This window comes from Loxodonta africana, chromosome 8, assembly GCF_030014295.1.
Source record: "Loxodonta africana isolate mLoxAfr1 chromosome 8, mLoxAfr1.hap2, whole genome shotgun sequence".
Classification (NCBI taxonomy): Eukaryota; Metazoa; Chordata; class Mammalia; order Proboscidea; family Elephantidae; genus Loxodonta; species Loxodonta africana.
This window is the reverse complement of record NC_087349.1, coordinates 4,770,750-4,791,074: the sequence shown is the minus strand read 5'-3', so window position 1 is coordinate 4,791,074 and position 20,325 is coordinate 4,770,750. Positions and strand designations below refer to the sequence as shown.

General features: G+C 44.4%; 1 protein-coding gene across 12 annotated transcripts in view; it reads right to left on the bottom strand.

Moving 5' to 3' along the window:
- Positions 1-20,325, bottom strand: part of TPK1 (thiamin pyrophosphokinase 1) — a 322,900-nt gene that overhangs the window by 286,390 nt on the left and 16,185 nt on the right. Inside the window, exon 3 of one of the 12 annotated variants that reach the window (XM_064289599.1) lies at positions 1,990-2,105. The exons of the other annotated variants lie outside the window; for them this stretch is intronic. The gene's annotated coding sequence lies outside the window, so the exon portion shown is untranslated. The remainder of the gene's footprint in view (positions 1-1,989; positions 2,106-20,325) is intronic. 12 annotated transcript variants of the gene reach the window in all.

Genomic DNA, 20,325 nt, shown 5'->3' with positions numbered 1-20,325 from the left:
GGTGGACATCTTTATCTCAAGGCACTGCAGGCATCTAGAGGAACCTCCACTATGACAGGTGGAACTTTGGCACCAACAGACGACATAACGTACATTAGGCCTGAGGTAAGGAGCCCTGGCAGCTAAACGGTTAAGTGTTCAGCTGCCAACCGAAAGGTTGGCAGTTAGAACCCACTCAGCAGCTAGGTGGGAGAAAGACCTGGCAATCTGCTCCTGTAAAGATCACAGCCTAGGAACCCAGCAGGGAAGTTCTGCTCCGTCACAGTGGACGGCTATGAGTCACAGAGTCGACTTGACAGCTCACAACAAGAGCCCCCAGGTAAGCTTTCTGGCACATAACACCTTACCCACTGCCGCTGAGTCAATTCCTACTCGTAGGGAACCTAAAGGACAGAGCAGACCTGCCTCATGGGGTTTCCAAGGTGCAGCTGGTAGGTTCAAACTGCCAACCTTTTGGTTAGCAGCTGAGCGATTAACCACTGCGCTACCAGGGGTCCATCATAAGACCTTGGTGGCCCTTAGTCACACCCAGGTCCAGGTGAAGTAAACAGGTCAGGTTTCTCCGCTACTGCTCATTTCGTTTTGTTTTTTTCATCTAAATAATACATATAATTGATACACGATATTAATATAAAGGACATATATACATATAAACTAGTTAAGCAAATTCAAAGCTGTTTTTAATATAAAAAGCCTATGGACAGGACAATGCTATGTGACACACAGTGGAGCAGTTCTATATTACCCAGTATTGAACAATCTCCAAGGTAAAAGTAGAAAAAGCAAGGTGCAAAAGAACAGATATGTTACAGTACCATTTGCGTAAAATTTTTAAAACATATACATATGTTTTTGCAAGTTGTTGTTGGGCAACATGGAGTCAATTCTGACTCAGTGAACCCCAAGTGACAGGCTGTAATCTTTATGGGCGCAGATTGCCAGGTCTCTCTCCTGTGGAGCCATAGGGTGGGTTCGAACCACCAACCTTTGAATTAGCAGCTGGGTGCTTAACCACTGCACCACCATGGCTCCTTTGTTTTTCCCACAGGCCAAGAACATCTCCCTAGGAGGAAAACCGTTAAGTGGAGCACAGAACTGGAGGGGAGCAAGGCTTTTTACCACCTACTCTTTTGTATCCTATGAATCTGGTACCCTGTGCTGGTATAATCAAAGATATGATCGATTAACAATAAGTAAAATAAAAGAGTTTCTACTGATAAAAAGGGAAAAGAAATAGTCCCACTTTGGGATATAACACAGACCGCTAAAAGAACACACAGGTTATCTGGATTTCGGATTAAAAGCTAACAGCAGGTAACCTGTGTATCACTAGCATTCCTTCCTTCCCAAAATTATAGAGCCTTTTACGCTAACTGGACTGGGTAGACTTAAAAGTTATAGGAGACTAACCTAAAAAAAAGAAACCCTACTATACCCCTCAAAAAAAGGAGTCCTGGTGGCACAGTGGTTAAGCACTCAGGTGCTAACCAAAAGGGCAGTAGTTTGAACCCACCAGCCATTCTATAAAGATTACAGCATTGGAAACCCTCTAGGGCAGTTCTACCTTGTCCTGTAGGGTCATTATAGGATCAGAATCGACAACAGCAATGGGTTATACCCAAAGAAGCAAGGGAAAGTGACTTATAATAGAATTCTCCTCTAGAAAACAGGATGAAGGGTTTTTTCTTCACTGAAATGGGTTAGAGTGCTGAGAGAACATTTGTTCTTAAGAGCATGGGCTAAGACTATTATAAAACAGTGTCACAATTGAAGAAGTTACTCATGTTGCAATTTCTAATTCTATCAGTATTTTTACACTTCTCACATATAGAACATTTCTCTTCATCAACAGCTAACAGAATGTTGTAAAACATTGAAAACGGTGTAAAACATTAAAACTGATTAACTTGGTATCCAATTCCTCCCACTAATAACAGCTATGGACCTGTCCCACTAAGATAGCTACTCCCCAAATTAAACAAAACTCACATGCACACAATCATCACAATTTCAGAGTGCTGTATGTCTGGACACCCTGGTGGTGCAGTGGTTAAGAATTCCAATTAATCTCTAAGACTTCAATTTGTTTCTAATGGCATCACATCCTATAGGAACAGAACACAATCTTCATTAGGTTTCATATTTATAAAAAAATAACCACGAGAGATTCAACATAAATGCCCCTCACTTAAATTAAGTGTAAGGTCCAGATCTAAATAGCTAGAAACGGAATTCCATTTCTTTCCATGACATTCATTATAAAGTCAGATATTGATTCTCAAAGGAAAACCCAACTAAACAAAGAACAGTCCAAAGACTTACCAGGGCTAGTTAATAAGCAAAAATGCTGTAAATGCCTGGAAGGCTTCCATCCGAACTCCCCACTTTCTACCCCAGCCAAAAATCAAAAACCAAACCCATTGTCATCGAGTCAATTACAGCTCATAGTGACCATACAGGGCACAGAGCACTACCCCACAGGGTTTCAAAGGAGTGGCTGGCAGATTTGAATTGCCGACCTCTTGGTTAGCAGCGGAAACCCTGGTGGCATAGTGGTTAAGTGCTACAGCTGCTAACCAAAGGGTCGGCAGTTCGAATCCACCAGGCGCTCCTTGGAAACTCTATGGGGCAGTTCTACTCTGTCCTGTGGGGTCGCTATGAGTCGGAATCGACTCGACGGCACTGGGTTTGGTTTGGTTTTTTTGGTGGTTAGCAACCATAGCTCTTAACCACTGCACCACCAGAGCTCCACCCCTACACACACCTGGAAATGTTCTGGGCCAACAGGCAGGAGGAGCACACGAATGTGGGAAAACACTGAGCAGTGTCTGTTGAACGGCAGTGGCTGCCCATCATGCATTGAATTGTGACCCCCCAAAATATGTGTCAATTTGGCTAGGCCGTGATTCCTCGTGTTGTGTGATTGTCCACCATTTTGTCATCTGATGTGATTTTCCTATGTGTTGTAAATCCTACCTCTATGATGTTAATGAGGTGGGATAGGCAGCAGTTACATTAACGAGGCAGCACTCAATCTACAAGGTTGGATTGTGTCTTGAGCCAATCTTCTATGAGATAAAAGAGAGACGTGAGAAGACAGGACCTCATACGACCAAGAGAGAAGCGCCAGGAGCAGAGCTTGTCTTTTGGACCTGGGGTTCCTGTGTTGAGAAGCTCCTAGTCCAGGGGAAGGTTGGTGACGAGGACATTCCTCCAGAGCCAACAGAGAGTAAAAGCCTTCCTCTGGAGCTGACGCCCTCAATTTAGACTTCTAGCCTACTAGACTGTGAGATGGAAACCCTGGTGGCGTAGAGGTTAAGTGCTACGGCTACTAACCAAGAGGTAGGCAGTTCAAATCCGCCAGGCACTCCTTAGAAACTCTATGGGGCAGGCCTACTCTGTCCTATCGGGTCACTATGAGTTGGAATCGACTCGTTGGCAGTGGGTTTTTTAGACTGTGAGAGAATAAACTTCTGATTGTTGAAGCCATCCATTTGTGGCATTTCCGTTATAGCAGCACTAGATGACTAAGACACTGCCCCTCTCTTTTTTCATGGTATGACACATTGAACAGAGGGTACTGACATCCTGGACACACGTCCACGGGCCTCGCTATAACGTCACCTCTTCGTACGCCTTTAAAGAAAGCAGACCGGAATGCTAGGGAGTACCGTGAACAGGCAAGCTGACAGGCACTGGCAAACTTCCACTGTGAACCACTGGCCCAAAGAGCCAATTCCAAGCTAGCAACTGGCTGGCAATTCCCTTGAGGACCAAGCAATCAGTGGGAGGGCACAGCCTCTCTTACACACCACGGACCTTGAAAGAGAATGATGATAACGCTCCGAAATCCACTGCTGTCGAGCTGATTCTGACTCAGCGACGCTGTAGGACCTCCATGGGGTTTCCAAGACTGTAATCTTTACAGAATCAGACTGCCGCACCTTTTTCCTACGGAGTGGCTGGTGGGTTTGAACCATTGACCTTTCGGTTAGCAGTTGAGTGCTTAACCACTGCACCAACAGGACTCCTTGATAAGCCTGGAGATCCCTATAAGTCTGGTAACCTTAGTAGAGAAGTACAGTTCTCTAGTTCTTGACTTTATGTAAACGAAGTTTTGATAATCATTATACTTTTTAAATTCTCATAGAACAACAACAAAATTTAGGAGAGCTACTTGGACTTTGCAATATTTGACCTGAAACAGATTTCGGTGTCTCGTGATGTAATCAATTCCCGTATTGTACAGAGACACAGAATGAAATGATCCAATAGAAAGAAAGAGGGCTGCACCAAGGGGTAAAAAAAATGAATATATCCAAACTTTCTTTTGCTTGCTTGGGAGGAAAAACTCTGCTGACTACGTCAGTTGTGATGCTTAATCCCAGAAACTAACTTCTGTAATATACCTGGAAGCTAGTATAGCTTTGCCACTTATTTGTTTTATCCAATCAAAGATTTAAATTTTAAAGTAGAACTGTTCTGGCTCTGTAGGGAAAGCCAACATTACCACGTATACAATGCTTCATAACTCGACTTCTGCTCAAGTGTCTTTCCAGGTTAATTAAGTCACCAAGATTTACTGAGGGCCGTCTATGCGCCTGGAACTGTTCTAGGCATTGGGGATACAGCAATGTGTCTGAGAAGAAAACATTGAAGATAAATGAAATTTATAGTAACACAGACAACAGTAAGTGCAAAGGGAAAAAACAAAGCAGGGAAATAGAAAAGCAGGGAGTTACAGGACAGACAGGCAGACAGACTCTCTGAGGAGGTGACACTGAGTAGGAAGTGAGGCTCCAAGCCCTGGGCCTTCTGCAGGAAGAGGAACGGCAAGTGCCAAGGCCCTGAGGCCAGAGCCAGTCTCACAGGTTCAAGGACAGAAAAAGAGGCGAATTTGGCTGCGGCTGCATGGGTCCAAGGGTAGTAGTAATGGGAATAGGCCAGAGATCTGAGATAACTGTGGGATTGGAAACAGCATTCCTGATCTCAGCATTTACTAATTTTAAAATAATTTTTTAAGCAGTTAAGTTAAATTATCTGCAGCAGAACTTTCACCTCAGCTACTGATGCAGTTACTTCTCATTACAAAGACAGTATCCTCGACAAGAGGCAGGAAGTGATATCCCTTTGTTTCACAATGTGTGTGCGCGCATGCGTTTGTGTTTATGCGTGCAGTCGGGGAGGGGAGGGTGGATGGATATTCTCTCTCTCTCCAGTTCTAGAGAATTGTACACCCCTTTCTTTAAACAATTTTTAAAATTCAGAAGTCAAGTTGTTGGTTTAAGAGCATCACACTAACTCACAGAAGCCAGGAGGAGGGAGGGCCTTGATATCTATTTCAAACGGCATCGTCAAAAGAACCCAAGGCCCAGAGAGATGGCAGCCAGGGGCCGAGGGGACACCAGACCGTGGGGCTCTAGCCCACAAGGCCACTGCTTGCTCCACGAAAGTCACAGGCCTTCAGTTCCGTCCAGACGGCCCTTTACGACCTCAGTGTTACTACAAATTGACTACAGAAGCTGCCACATCAGAGCAGGTAAAAAGCAAGTAAAGGTCACCAGGGCTTTCTTATCTCCGCCAACAGGTGGACGGCAGTGAGCTAGCTGAAGCCCTCACAGCTAACCCTGCCCCTGGGAATCGCAGGCTCTGCAGCAGCACGAGCTGGTTCCAGACGCGCTCTGTTGGCTTCAGCTCCCAGGCCCTATGCCGGCGGCCTGTAGTATTTCCCACAAAATGTCCTCAATACAAAGTTTTCCAAACACGATGAGACCCACGACTATTACGAATAAATAACAGGTGAGTGATCAGCTCTCCACTTAACACTTCCGATACTTGCCTGTGGGTTATTCTTAGGACCACACGGCAGCCTATGTGGCCCGTCAGCCCAGATCCTGTGTCCAGGGCTGCATCTCCCAGTTAGTTCTCCAGCATTTGATGACATCACTGCTCATCAGACATCCACCGAAAGGTAGATGAAGAAACGGGGAGCGACTGCAAACCAGGCTTTCACGCTGTTCCTTGGGGACTGCTCAAATCTCCTTTGGAAGATGCAGTCTTTAATACTTCACTGACTTAAAAAGGAAGACTTGTGCACACTTCAGCTTCTCTAAAATACACGTTAGGACGCATTCACACGTGTTTTAGAAGTGATGGTACCTTAGTACCGTGTCAGATTAACTGGCAGTGTTTTTTCTCTCTTCGTGGTCCATAAAATAACAGTAAAAAAAAAAAAAAATTTTTTTTTTTTTTTTTAAATAACAGAGCAGGTTATAATTATCAGCAACATGGACACCATGAAAATCAGTATTCAAGCCACCCCCTGCTGTTACTTCACACCAACACCATGAGCATTTGTGAGTTGTCAAGAGGTTTATCAATAAATCCATGAAAGCCTGTGGAATTAAACGCCCAGGAAGAAAGATCCTAGGCCTTAACAGAGAGGGATCATACGTCCTCTGCTTTTCTAACAGAAATGAATGTTTATAGATATTTAAATGCCACTGTGTTCCTGGGAGTTCATTAAAAGGCTGATGACATTAGTGCTACGGATCCATTTAAGAACATAGGAGACAAACCCACTGCCGTCTAGTCAATTCCGACTCATAGCGACCCTATAGGACAGAGTAGAGCTGGAGACAAGGCCCCTCAAATATGGCGTGAAGAACAACAGATCAAGCAAAACACCAGGGTCTCAGTCTCTTAGTGCTGCTGTAACAGAAATACCACAGGTGGGTGGCTTTCACAAGCAGAAATTTATTTTCTTACAGTTTAGGAGGCTAGAAGCTGACTGCAGGGCACCGGCCTAGGGGAAGGTGCTCTCTGCCCACTCCAGGGGAAAATCCTTGTCTAGGCTTCGCTAGGGTTCTTGGGGTTCCTTTGGGATCTCCAGGTGGCACTTATCCCGCCCCCCCCCCATTTGTACTTGCTTTCTTCTATGCCTAATCTGCTGGTTTGAATCTCAAAAGCGACTAGCTTAAAACACACCCTACACTGATATAGCCTCATTAACATAACAAAGGGAATCCTATTCCCAAATAAGGTCACATCCACAGGTACAGGAGTTAGGATTCCAACACATATTTTGGGCGGGGGACACAACTCAATCCATAACAATACCTGTTGTGCCAAATACAATGAGGATACACTGAGGGGGAGGGACCATAAATCTCCCCAAGGTGTCCCAGCAGTCATTCTAGCAGCGTCTGAAGGGTAGGAGGCAGGGCCTTGCTATAGCAGAGAAACACTAGACAACACGGCCAATACCGGGGCCTGGGAAAGGTGCGGAGAGGCCAAGGTGTCCACAGGGAGAGTGGGAAAAAGAGGTCATGGCAGAAGAGAGAGGCGGCAGCCACAGAGTGAAACCCAGTTCAGGCCATTTTAAATAATGACCACCAGCTTCCTCGCCCTGGTGTTTTCCGCTGGAGATTTTAAAACACTCAGATAACTGATCCTTTCTGAATCTCAATTTTGATGTGTCTGCGTTTAGCCATGTTGCTCACTGCCGTGTCAAAGTGTTCTGGGTAAAAGTGTTCAAGTCTCTGAATGTCTGCTTGAGACTTGACACAGTAAATTAACATGGAATCATTCTCCACATTATTGTTTAAATCACTCGTGCTCTTCAAGTTACGAGCCAGCAGTCAGGGCTCCTAAAGTTACAGATTCCTCAGAGAAGCTAGAAAGTACTGGAGAATAAGATTATGAGCGAAATCTAATGAAGACAGGTTACATCTGCTCCCCGGTATAAAAGCCAGAGACCTCATCCGTTGGCATCTGAATACTAAGTGGCAGCACAGCAAGCTGTCAGGGACTCGGAGGAGGATGAAGGCAGCACCGCAGCTGGAAGTGCGAAGAGATACTAGATCCCTCCCGTCTCGGGTACTGTCAGTCCGGAGAGAGCAATAAAGTATGTTATCAGTATAATACGATCAGGAATACTGGTACTCAAGCTACATGTTACATAGTAACTTCTTACACAGTAGGATGATGTTTACTGAGTGCTCACTATGTATCAAGCACTTAGATTCTCCCCACTAGAAAAGCAGCTCAATGGGGACATGAATTTCCACCTTCTCATTCATAGAGGTAGCCCTAGTGTGAGATACCATGGGGATGCTCCGTATTCATGGAAGAATTTTTTTTTAATTTTAATTAAAAATCAAACTATTTTACATGCACTACTTTATTTAATTCCTAGAAACTATGGAGCAAATCCTATTACTTTTTCCATTTTGCTGAAGGAAAGACTAAGATGTGAGAAGCAGTGTCTTTCCTGGGGCCCATTACGGTCGTCTCCTCTTACCCGAAGGATATGCCTTCCAAGACCTCTGTGGATGCCTGAAACCTCGGATAGTACCGAACCCTGTGTATACCATGCTTTGTCCCATACATACACACCTAGGATAAAGTTTAATTTATAAATAGGAAAAGTAAGAGATCAGCAAGAAAACAGAACGCTTACAACAATATACTATAATAAAATTTATGTGGATGACGGAGCAGGGCGGTGTGAGATTTCATCATACTACGTACCCATTTAACATTTCAAACCGCAGTTGACCTGGGTAACTGAAACTGTAAAATAGAAACCGCAGATAAGGCGGGGGGATTACTGTACCAAGTGGCAGAACAAAGACCCATAAGATCCAGGGCAAGACTTGCTCACACCCCAGCTTCAGGGTGTCGTAGCCTCTAGGTGTCCCCCACCCCCATCCTATGCTGTCTCCTCCTTAGGACTGTGCCTAATGCAAACCACCAAAGGTCTATGTGTTTGGTTTAGAAAAAAACTATAACTCCAGAAAAGATAGGCAGAAGATTCCCAGTAACCCACTAGCAACCCCTGAGTTTCCAGCAGAATAAAAGGAAGCCTGCATACCTTCTGTGAAGCAGAGAATACATGGGGAATTAAAGCATCCTGGGAAAAAGGCAATTTTGGTGGAGATTTTAGTATTTAGAAGACCTGTTACCCGAATGTCTTAAATTTTCCTGATTACTAATTTGCTTTTTTTAACTGTTATCTTTCCCTCCTACCAGGTATTTGGAGCTCAGCTGGCACACTGGTTAAGAACTAAGCTGCTAACCAAAAGGTCAGCAGTTCAAACTCACCAACCACTCCTTGGAAACCCTATCAGGCACTTCTACTCTGTCCCGTAGGGTCACTATGAGTCGGAACCAATTTGACAGCAATTAGTTTTGGTACCAACCTTCTAGAACATATACTGAGGAGATTATTTTGATTTTTTTTTTAAAGGAATGCTATGTTTTTTTTTTTATGTTTTATCAAATCTAAGCCAGAAATTACCAGAATGCTTTTGCACATGACTAGGTTGCTACAGGGTTGCTATGAGTCGGAATTGATTTGACGGCAACAGGTTTTAGGGTTAGGTCATGACTGGCACCTGGCAGACAGCAACTGCAGGGTCCTTTACAGGACATGTGGTCCCTGGTGGTGCAAACAGCTTGCACCCAGCTACCAAAAAAAAAACCCAAACCCACTGCTGTCAAGTCGATTCCGACTCATAGCGACCCTATAGGACAGAGTAGAACTGCCCCATAGAGTTTCCAAGGAGCGCCTGGTGGATTTGAACTGCCGACCCTTTGGTTGGCAGCCGTAGCACTTAACCACTATGCCACTAGGGTTCCCCCTAAAGATTACAGCCAAGAAAACCCTACGGGGCAGTTCTACTCTCCCACATGTGGGGTCACAGGAGTCATAACTGACTCCACAGCAACAAGCATGGCTTTTGATTGTAGGACTCACTCTATTTTAGGAAGGCTGAAATTTGAAAGAAAAATATGCCCTAAGAATCCACAGAAAAAGAGAAAGCTCCTCAAGAACAAGTATCCAGGGTTTCTTTTGTGTCCACAAAGAGGCTTGCACAAAATGGGACAAAGTAGAAGCGCAATAAAATCTACTAGAAACAAGCTAAAAGCAACAGTAGAAACAAACGTCACCTCACACAAAGGCACCTTGCTTCGTACAAGGGGCCCTTATGAACGCTAAAACTTTTCCAAAAAAACCCATAAAATAATTTTACTTGCATCAACTACTGAGCAGACACTCGCCGTAGGTAACTGTGGATTTTCATATTATATACTATTTTACGCCACATACACGGCAAAATAATCTTAATCACATTTTCAATTTAAAATCAGCAGTGAACACACCACATCAGCTAATACAAAGCTCAGCGTCAAACTTGATTTTACTCAAATGCAAAAAATGTACATATTGCATGAAACCATGAGAGTATGACTATAAAAACTTCAAGTCAACAACACAAATAAGGAAGTAAAACTAGTTTCCAGATGCAAACAGTGGACTGCCTATCAGTGAGAAGGTGAAAATAAAAACACGATGGATTGGCATGGTCGCATGTCCAAGGACTCCTTTCTTTTCCCATAAAATTTTTATAGATGGAGAAACAAAAAGAATCCTAGAGAAAGAAAAAAGTTATGAGGAAAAGGAAATTTGTAGTCAGGAATTTCAGCAAGGTGATTTTGACTGAATAAATGGGGAACACTTAAAAAAGATCATGATAAAAGTACATATAACAGAAGCTCAAATGAGTCTGAATAATTATGGAGGAATACATACATACATACGGGGAGGGCGTTAAGAGAGGCGTGACAAAGCTTAATGGCAATTATAGAACAGAAAGGCACTGCTCACAAACCCATAGATATTGAATTCGCAAATCTGCTGCAAAAGACCTCTTTAATATGCTAAACAGCAAAGATGTCACTTTAAGGACTAAGGTACACCTGACCCAAGCCATGGTATTTTCAGCTCCCTCACATGCATGTGAAAGCTGGACTAGGAATAAGGAAGACCGAAGAAGAATTGACACCTTTGAACTGTGGTGTTGGCGAGGAATACTGAATATACCATGGACTGCCAAAAGAACTAATCTGTCTTGGAAGAAGTACAACCAGAATGCTCCTTAGAAGAGAGGATGGTGAGACTACGTCTCACATACTTTGGACATGTTATCAGGAGGGACCAGCCCCTGGAGAAGGGCATCATGCTTGGTAAAGAAGAGGGTCAGCAAAAAAGAGGAGGACCCTCAATGAGATGGATTGACACAGTGACTGCAACAATGGGCTCAAGCATAACAACAATTGTAAGGATGGCACAGGACTGGGCAGTGTTTCGTTCTGTTGTACACAGGGCTGCTGTAAGTCAGAACTGACATGATGGCGCCTAACAACAAGCCCATCCCTAGATTAAGTATATTACTCAACACAACAATAATGGATTCTTGGGTACCATTGGGTAGGGAGGGGGGAGAAGGGGAGAAACAAAGGAAGTAGTAACACCTGTGTTAGGAACTAATAGTAAAAAAGAAAATCACACACCTGGTCCTTATTTTTGACTGCCAGGGGGAAAGTTTCACAAGGTCAAAAAACCTAAATAACCGCAAAATAACAATGGATGACACCTCTCCTAAAATCACACTTTCTCACTGATTGTGTGTATAGCAAGGAGCAGACCCAGATATGGAGCTGGGCTTGAGTTCCATTTCGGCTGGAAGACGGTGCTATCTGCAGCACTCAACAAATAAAAAAAATACACGCACTCAAAAGCCATCTGCAGCTCTCCAAAGTCAGCTTCTGAGTCTCCATTCCCTCATCTGTTGTTTATCCAATAAATATATCATTCTTTTATGTGCTTGGCCTGATGACATGAGAGAGAGAAACATCATACCTGCCCTGGAAGAGTCCAGAGCCCAGTGGGAGGCAGGTGATTAACAAAAGGTTGTGTAAGAGAAATAAAGAGGCGTATGTCTGGGCTGGCACGTATGCCCTCAGGACTAAATTAACTCATGTAGTCTATCCCGAAAGTGTCACCAAAACTGGTATAAACCTACTGAGTTAAGTTCCCACCCAATTCTCCATGTATGACTACTAACAGCTGTCTTGGATAAATTAGAAATTAAATCTGAATAAAATTATAAAATTGATTGAAATTTAAAACTAAGTTATTTAGAAGAATTGGAGAATGGGGAAATTCCATGTACTGGCATCCTATCCAGGGCTTCTATTTAACAGGAATCTCCTCACACACCCTGCTCTTAGCAGTAATAACTCAGTGTCCTGCAAAGCGTCTTAACTTCTAACCATAAGGATGGCATTTGAAAAGATTCCACCCCCAGAGTCAAGTCCTTATTTGCAAATGTATGTGGTCTGGAGCCTGACCATCTATTCTCTGAACATTCTACTTGTCTGCTCGCTCATGGAAGAACTCATGGAAGGATCCCTATGGATACTTAAGCCCACACAGCAGTGGGACCAGACCAGACCACTCAGGGATGCCTTCCACTGCTAAATATAAACAGTCATCAGGGTCCATAGATACTTGAAGATAACTAAGAAACAGATCAATGAATTACAAAAACACCACCTCATGAAGATATGTGGGGATCAAAGGAGAATTACATTAATGAGTATCCTGAGAAATCTGAGGATATTACAAGCGGAAGGGAGGGAAGCAGGGAGGGGAGAACAAACATATAAATAAAAAGTAAACTAACTAAACACTGATAAAAGGCTAAATTATAAAGATATATTTAGGATATCTCCTAAAAAGAAAAAAAGGAGGCGGGGGGGAAGGACAAAGAAATAGGGAAGAAAAATTCAAATAGGAAAGTTAAGAGAGATGGGTGTTCAAGCCAGAAGAGCCAGTATCTATCTGTAGAGATGGAGCTATGGACTAAGTGAAGAACAGTTGGGTCTGTGGCTCAGGTGTTGGAATTAACACGTTTTTAAACCCTCAGTCCATCTTGATTCCATATGACTCTGATGTTCCAAGCATCTCACAACTCTAAATGTAATACTAAGGTTCTTGAGACAAGCCGACTTTCACTTCGTCTGGAGTGTGACTACCACCAGCTGTCCTGAATAAATTAGAAATGAAATCTGAATAAAATTATAAAACTGACTCAAGTTTAAAACTAAGTAATTTAAAAGAATTGGAGAATGGGGAAATTCCATGTACTGGCATCAATCCAGGGCTCCTATTTAACAGGAATCTCCTCACACACCCCACTGTTAGCAATAACACCAAGTGACCTGCAAAATGTTTTAACTTCTAATCACGAGGATGGCACAGCTCAAGGGCACAGCAATCTGCTCCATGCCTGGGGGAGACCACAATGAGGACAATGGGCCCGACCCATAAATATGGCCATAACAAATCCAAGAGTGTTTCTCTCACATGCAATTTACATCGTCGTTGCACATTTTTCACATGTCCTATTATTCTGCTACTAACCAAAGGTCAGCAGTTTGAATCCACCAGCCGCTCCTTGGAAACCCTATGAGACTGTTCTACTTTGTCCTATTGGGTTGCTGTGAGTCAGAATTCATGGCACAGGGCTTGGCTTTTTTATTTTCTCTATTAATAGATACATAGCTGCATATAACTATAATTTTACTTTTCTGAGGGTAGTTGTTTAAAACTATTAAATATGTCCTTTAATTTAGAGATACAACTCAAGGTTTTTCCTCTTAGGAAAAATATTTTTAAAATACATATTTAAATCCTTAAGGCAGAAATGAAGATGTAATTTTTGTGAGAACCTAGTAACAGGCTTCTAATACTTTTGAAAGCAAGTGTATTATCTAAGCTATTATGTTCAGAATTGGGCCGCAGTCAGCCAGCTGTGAGATGTCTGATTTTCTTTTCTAGTCCGTTCACCCTTGTCCAAAATTCATTAAGCAGTTGGCATTGGATACTTAATCCTAAACTAAAGCGCTCACATTACTTTTGGTGAAGATCTTAGGACCAAGATTTGTTTTTTTGTTTTTTCTATGAAGACAGATCTGCAGTGGGAATTCATGAAATATCTGTTAGCTGGCTCTATGAAGATTTCTGGTACAAATTTTTTTCTTTCGTTTGTTAAATATTTTGTCTGCTATGCCTTTGGTGGGGCCAAACTTTCGAGAATCTAGAATAAGAAAATTTAACTAGAATATTCCAAGAAAAATACATGGTTTGCAGTGTAGTAAACTACTTAGAATTTTACGTTCAATTTTGTGACAAATTCACTCTATATAAGCCTTGTGTGGGGGGGGGGTGGGTACGTGTGCACATGCTTCCTTAGAACACAAATAAGTAATCAGTTCTTAGAGCTGGAAAGGCTCTTGGAGGTAACCCAGAATTGTTTCCAATTGATTAAAATTCTAAGGACTTGTTCCTAAATAATTTTATTTATTGACTAGATAATGCAAGTTATTGGTATTAACATTAAAGGGTACAAGATGATACAGAGTAGAAAGCTAAGTCTCTCTCTCATCCCTGGCCCCCTACCAACCAGTTCCCCTCTGGGGACACTTTCACTAGTTTCCAAGAACTCCTTTTTTAGTATTAACAATGTTTATCTTTAGTGCCTGTTCACTGAGGGTCCTCATATAAAAGCTGCCAAACAGTGATATCATTTAAAGGAACTGGCCTTCTCTGCATCTCAACAGTGGGAATGCCCACTTACTCCATTCACTGCCGTCGGCACCCGAGTGGACTTGTCACTTGTCCCTCAAGAACAACGCAAGCTTCCTGTTGTGTGGCTCCTAGAAGATGGCCACACCGTGGCTTAAATGAAGACCTCAATAAACGAGAAGGAAACATTCTCTTTTGCACTCAGTGAAGTGCCTCACCATGCCTTTATTGTGTCTGTGTCTGTGTATCTGTGTATTACCCACTTCCTTTTCCCTTCATGAACAACTCAGTCCTAAAGATGAGGTGGGCAGGAGCAACGCAGGCATGTCCATGTGTGTCTCTCTGTGTGTGTGGGCATATGGCAGGTGTACGTGTGTGTGTGTGCCTGTTGTGGGGCACAATGGCCCACAGTGAGGTGTCAGAGCCAGGGAAGGGTGAAGTGGTTACCCAACACAGGATGTCAGAGCTGGAGTGCGGAGGGGGTGTTATCTCGTGAAGATTAAGTAGGTCATGCTCAGCACGACATCTGGCCCAGAGTACAGCAATCCCCACCTGCTGTGTTCACTACCGTGGCCTCGATGCCATATAATAGATGCTCAGTGCTATCTGACAAACGAATGCCAACATGAGGCCCTCATGAGTAACCAGAATTACCACAAGAGAACTTTAAAGGAGTTAGACAAGACCACGAAAGCACCATGAGTAAAGGGAAACCCAGAACACAGGAAGGTCCTCAATGCCAAGGAGGGAGAACTTTCCAGATGGATCCATCAGTCAGGTACACAGAATAGACTTGCTTCCTCCTTAGGGTCACTCTGAGGTATCAATCCTGGCATACGAAAATTTAAAAGAAAACAACATCAGTGACTCAAAACTCTGGAAACTTCCAGAAGACAGAACACAGGTGGGGTCATATGGACAGTAGAACAGAGGAAGTCACAAGCCAGGCAAAAGCACAGGGGTGCTGACCAGTGCACGTGCTGCAACCTCATTGCCTCTTCCCAGTACTGCTGTCAGTACCTTTTCATCTGAACATACAGGAGGGATCGCAGGCTACATGCTGTACTTCCCTGTTCCAGGAGGGCCAGTGCAGGTGATCTTGAACTTCCCTGTTCCAGGAGGGCCAGTGCAGGTTCCTGTGATTCCCTGTCCCAGTAGGGCCAGTGCAGATGATCCAGCCAGGAAGCCACAGACCAGCTGCCTGGGCATGTGGTAGTGGACATCTGGGACAGCTTCCTCCCTATCCCACAAGTACCCAACTAGTTTATAGTCTTGTGCAAAGCCCTCAGGCACTCCCCCAGGGGATGCTAAACTCTTCGGCTATCTGCAAGGGAGGGGGGTGGTGTCAGGATTCAGTGCCTCGACACCCGATGTTTTCCCTCTGTGGCCGATATACTGCAGGTTAGCAAGTCAGAGCCTCACTCTCCAGCCCTGACTGCCATCTGCCCCTGTCCCCTGAGAAGCCCTGACAGTACACACGGGCCTTCTCAGGTAAACTTTCTGGGCAGTGTGGCAGACCTATGCTCAATCACTCTGGCAGTAAAGCTCATGTTTCTTCAGCCCCTGTCACCAAAAAGGAGGCGTAGAGCCTTACTGGACTCTGGGTGGTGGAGATGGGATGGGCCTCACGTGGGCATTTTCCCTGGGTCTTGGTATCACCTCATCTACAAACCAGCAATCTCAGAGTGCAGCCTAGACAGGCCCTACTAGAAACCATCTGCTCACCACCCTTGGGGGCCGCAGCCCTAATGACCTCTTGGAGTTACACATCCCTGTGACTGGGATTTTAGCAACTGGAGCAGCCTCCAACCAGGGATGTCCCATGGAGTTTGGATGCACCGCCTCCAGGACACAGGGGTTGGGGCGGGGCTATCCCTTTAAAAGCAGCCATGAGCTTGTGCTGGGCTCTTATTGGAGCTAAATGCCTGACCATGGAGACCTATGACTCTGGCCAAATATTCCCGGTAGGGGAGGATCAACCCATAAACTCAACGGTGGTCAAGACAGGAAGGGCCAACAAGTCTTGCTCATCAAGTAGAGATGATACGTTCAAGGGCCAGCTAGCCTGCTCCAGTGGCACCACAGCTTTACATAGGGAAGTATGCTTCCCTCCGGGGAAACTCGCACTCCACTCTGCCACCTGAGGAGTTGCCAGCCCATGCGGCTCTCAGTTTACACAGCTGGACCCAGTTCATTGACCCCCAGGGGGCAGACACAGCTGTTCAGACTCAGCATCCCCACGCAGAGGTGGAAAGAACACAGAACAGATGCCTCTGCTCCAGGAGAAAGTTCAAGACCATTCACACAGCCCTGGCCAGTGTTCGCCTCAATGAACCTTGTTGTGTTTCTGACTCCTGGGCTGTTACTAACGGCCTGGCTCACGCTGGCCTCATCCTGCCCCTGCAGTATTGTCAGTAGCCACTTCCATAACATTCTGTGAGACAAACTGAGTAGACGGTCTGAACTTCTGTCAATCTGATTAACCAGGGTGGCTGACAGCGTGGACGGCTCATGTGAAAACTCACCAGGAGCCTAGAGAGAACAGAGGAGAGTAGATGCTGTGGGAGGCCCTTCTCCATGGTGTCTCAGGTGTCTGCCTGTCTTGTGAGCTCCAGACTCTCTCTCCAAGGTGGTTTGGAAGACAGAGATAGCGTCACCTCTGGAGCAAAGGCAAGGCACACTTACTCCCCAGTGTAATAAAGATAATCTCCCCTCTTCCCAGGGCACTGATGTCTCATCATTTAAAAAAAAAAAAAAAGAACCAAAAGGTCCTTGTCTGTCACGCAGCCCACTGCGTGTGCAAGTGTCACACGACTGCCCTAACAGTATCCTGTGGAAGCTGAGGCCCAAGGAGACGCAAACATGCGGATCCTCCAGCTACTGCCACTGCTGGGAGCAACAGGCTGTCCTTCATCTCTGACCCAGAAGTCTCGTGTCTTCTACCAGCATCCATGAAACTGTGGCAGCTAGCCTGGCTTGCAAGCAGTCAAATCTGAAGCCCTCCACAGCTGTTGACATTTCAGCATTTAAAAAAGAGAGGTAATTTAACATAATTTGAGGTACGAGAACAGGGATATAAATATCTACTAAAGCATCAAAAATAGCTGAGAGAAATGTTAACATATTTAAAAGAATGCCCTCAGCCCTCTCTACTCATCCCTTCCCCCACACACAATTTATCAGCAATACTTGTAAATGGGCCAAATTTTATTACCTTATTACACTACTTGAGCTTTATAAATTTCTAATATTTCACTTTTAGGTCATGAAATGAACAAAAGTAAAACCATGGAGAGCTGAGGAATACTGAAAAAACCGGCCAAAAGACTTTCCTACGAAAAATTCCAGGAATTAATAAAAGCACTGATTGACATACCAAATATTGTCTCCTGGGAATACACAGTTGCTTTAATATGAAGTTTTCTCAGAATCTACAACTCTAGTGTATGCTATCAATAATATACCAGCAGAGGAGACATATTACAGAAGTCACGTTTCTGAAATGTTAAAGGATATCGCGGTTTACGGAAAACAGTAAACATGTCGGAAGAATACATATTCAGGCTTGTGGGTAGAAAACGTGTATCTGTGTCCACAATGCTGCTGAAAATGATAGCTGACTTTCTTTCTTCCACAGAGAGTATCAACTATCCCATAAAGCACGTGACACTTCTGTTCACAACCTAAACTACTGAGGCAATATGTGCACACCAGGGTAGCCCTGGAATATGTCTCAGTAAATGCCACTTGTCTGCATCATAAATATCTAACAGCTCGTTATAAACAAAATCCAGGAACAGGATTCAAAATTACATTGTTTTAAAGGCAATTCATAGTTCATGACTGATAACTTCCATACACAGCCAGGGGAGGGGGCTATTGCAACAAATAATAGTGTGCGTGTGTGTATACATATATACACACACACTAAGAGGAAGAAAAAATGACGTTCACTTTTTTTCTTTTTTTTTAACACAATGACAACAAAAACTCTACTAAGTAAACCCCGGATATCATATCATTTCATCAGTAAATATTTCGGAATGTGTCTCCAAAAGATAAGAACTCTTTTAAAAATATATAACTAAAATACCATTATCACACCCCAGAAAACGGTTGCTTAAAACATCCAATGTGTTGAAATTTCCCTGATTGTCTTTTAAAAAAAAAATCTTTTTATACTTGCTTCCTTCGAATGAGAGTTCAAAGATCCATACATGTCTCTGAAGCCTCTTTAATCCAGGTTTTCCTTCCGTTTATTTTTATTGTTTTCCTTGCAACTTATTTGTTGAAGGAACCAGGTTGTTTAGCCGAACTCTGAATTTTGCTGGTTGTAATTAACAGTATCATTTACTATACAGATATATATATGTATGTATACACATATAGTATATAAGCCTTTTTTTTAAATATATATAGATACAGATAGATCTATTACCTGAATGTCTTGTGAGCTGGTAGTTTGAGTCACTTATTATCAGCTTTCTGCCTCTTCCTTGCTCCATGATTATGGAGCTGAACTCTGTGGCTCTTTCTCCCTTGCCAGTTTCACCCACAGAGGCAGTGGAAGGACACTAGGGCAGGAAGGGGTTTCCCTCCTTGGTGCTGGTGCACAGGACTCCCTTAGGCTCCTGCAGAGGCCAGCCCTGGTCTCCTCAAGGATCCTGTTAGAAGCCAGCACTGCCTCCCCGAGGCTCCTGTTGGAGGCCAGCGCTGCGTCCCTGAGGCTCCTGTGGAGGCCAGCGCTGCCTCCCTGAGGCTCCTGTGGAGGCCAGCGCTGCCTCCCTGAGGCTCCTGTGGAGGCCAGCGCTGCCTCCCTGAGGCTCCTGTGGAGGCAAGCCCTGGTCTCCCTGAGGCTTCTGCAGACAAAAGAGTGCAGCAGTGGGCCCCAGTGCAACTTCCAGGTGGTTCCAAGCAGCTTGGATGGCATCCTCAGGACCCTGGCATGCCTTCTCTGGTGGCTTCACAGCAGAGCGGCAGTGCGTGGGGCAGACTGTGTGTCAGGGGTCTCTGAAGCACAGCGCACCAGCTGGGTACCTCCCCTGGACCAGCTTCAGTCACTCCCTCGGGTAACTGGCCGTAAGGTCCCAGGCACAGACACCTCCCCCAGCACAGACCCCAGCAACCTTCCCCGCCCAGAGAGCCAGGACCACAAGCTCTCCAACAATATCTCACTGTCAGCCCTGGGAGCAAGTGACTTCTTCCTTGGGCACTCTGCCACTGACCTTTCTGAATCAGAATCAACTCAATGGGAATGGGTTTGGTTTTTGTTTTGCAATGTTTACTTTGTACAGGAATGGCAGGACAATCACTTGACTTATGTTTCCCCTTATTTACCAGTTTTTGTTAACAGATCATAGAGAAAAGACCTCGCAATAAGGAGTGGCGATCACACTGACAGCTGACAGCACCAACAACACTAGAAGTCAGGTGACAATGTAATTCTACAAAGTGCCCTTAACTCAGTACCCACCCAAACGAACGATCATGAACGGCAGTGAAGCAAGGTCTTCTCAAACAAACCCTGACAGTGGTTAATACCAACACACCCTCAACAAAGGATACTTCTGAGAAATGCACTTGGTGGATAAGAAAACGATCCTACGAAGGCAGGCCTGAAATGCAAGCTCACGTAGTGAGCGAAAACAACGGTAAACCCGGGCAAATCCAAAGAAAAATTGTGTAAAACGATGCCACCAGTTGCCACCGAGTCGATTCCGACCCCCGGCAGCCCCGTGTGTGAGAGGAGAACTGAGCTCCGCGGGGTTTTCGAGTCCGTGACCTTTTGGCAGCAGATCATCAGGGCTTTCTTCCGACAAGCCTGAGTGGGTTCACACTGCCAGCCTTTGGGTTAGTAATCAAGCGTTTAACTGTCTGCACCGCCTGAA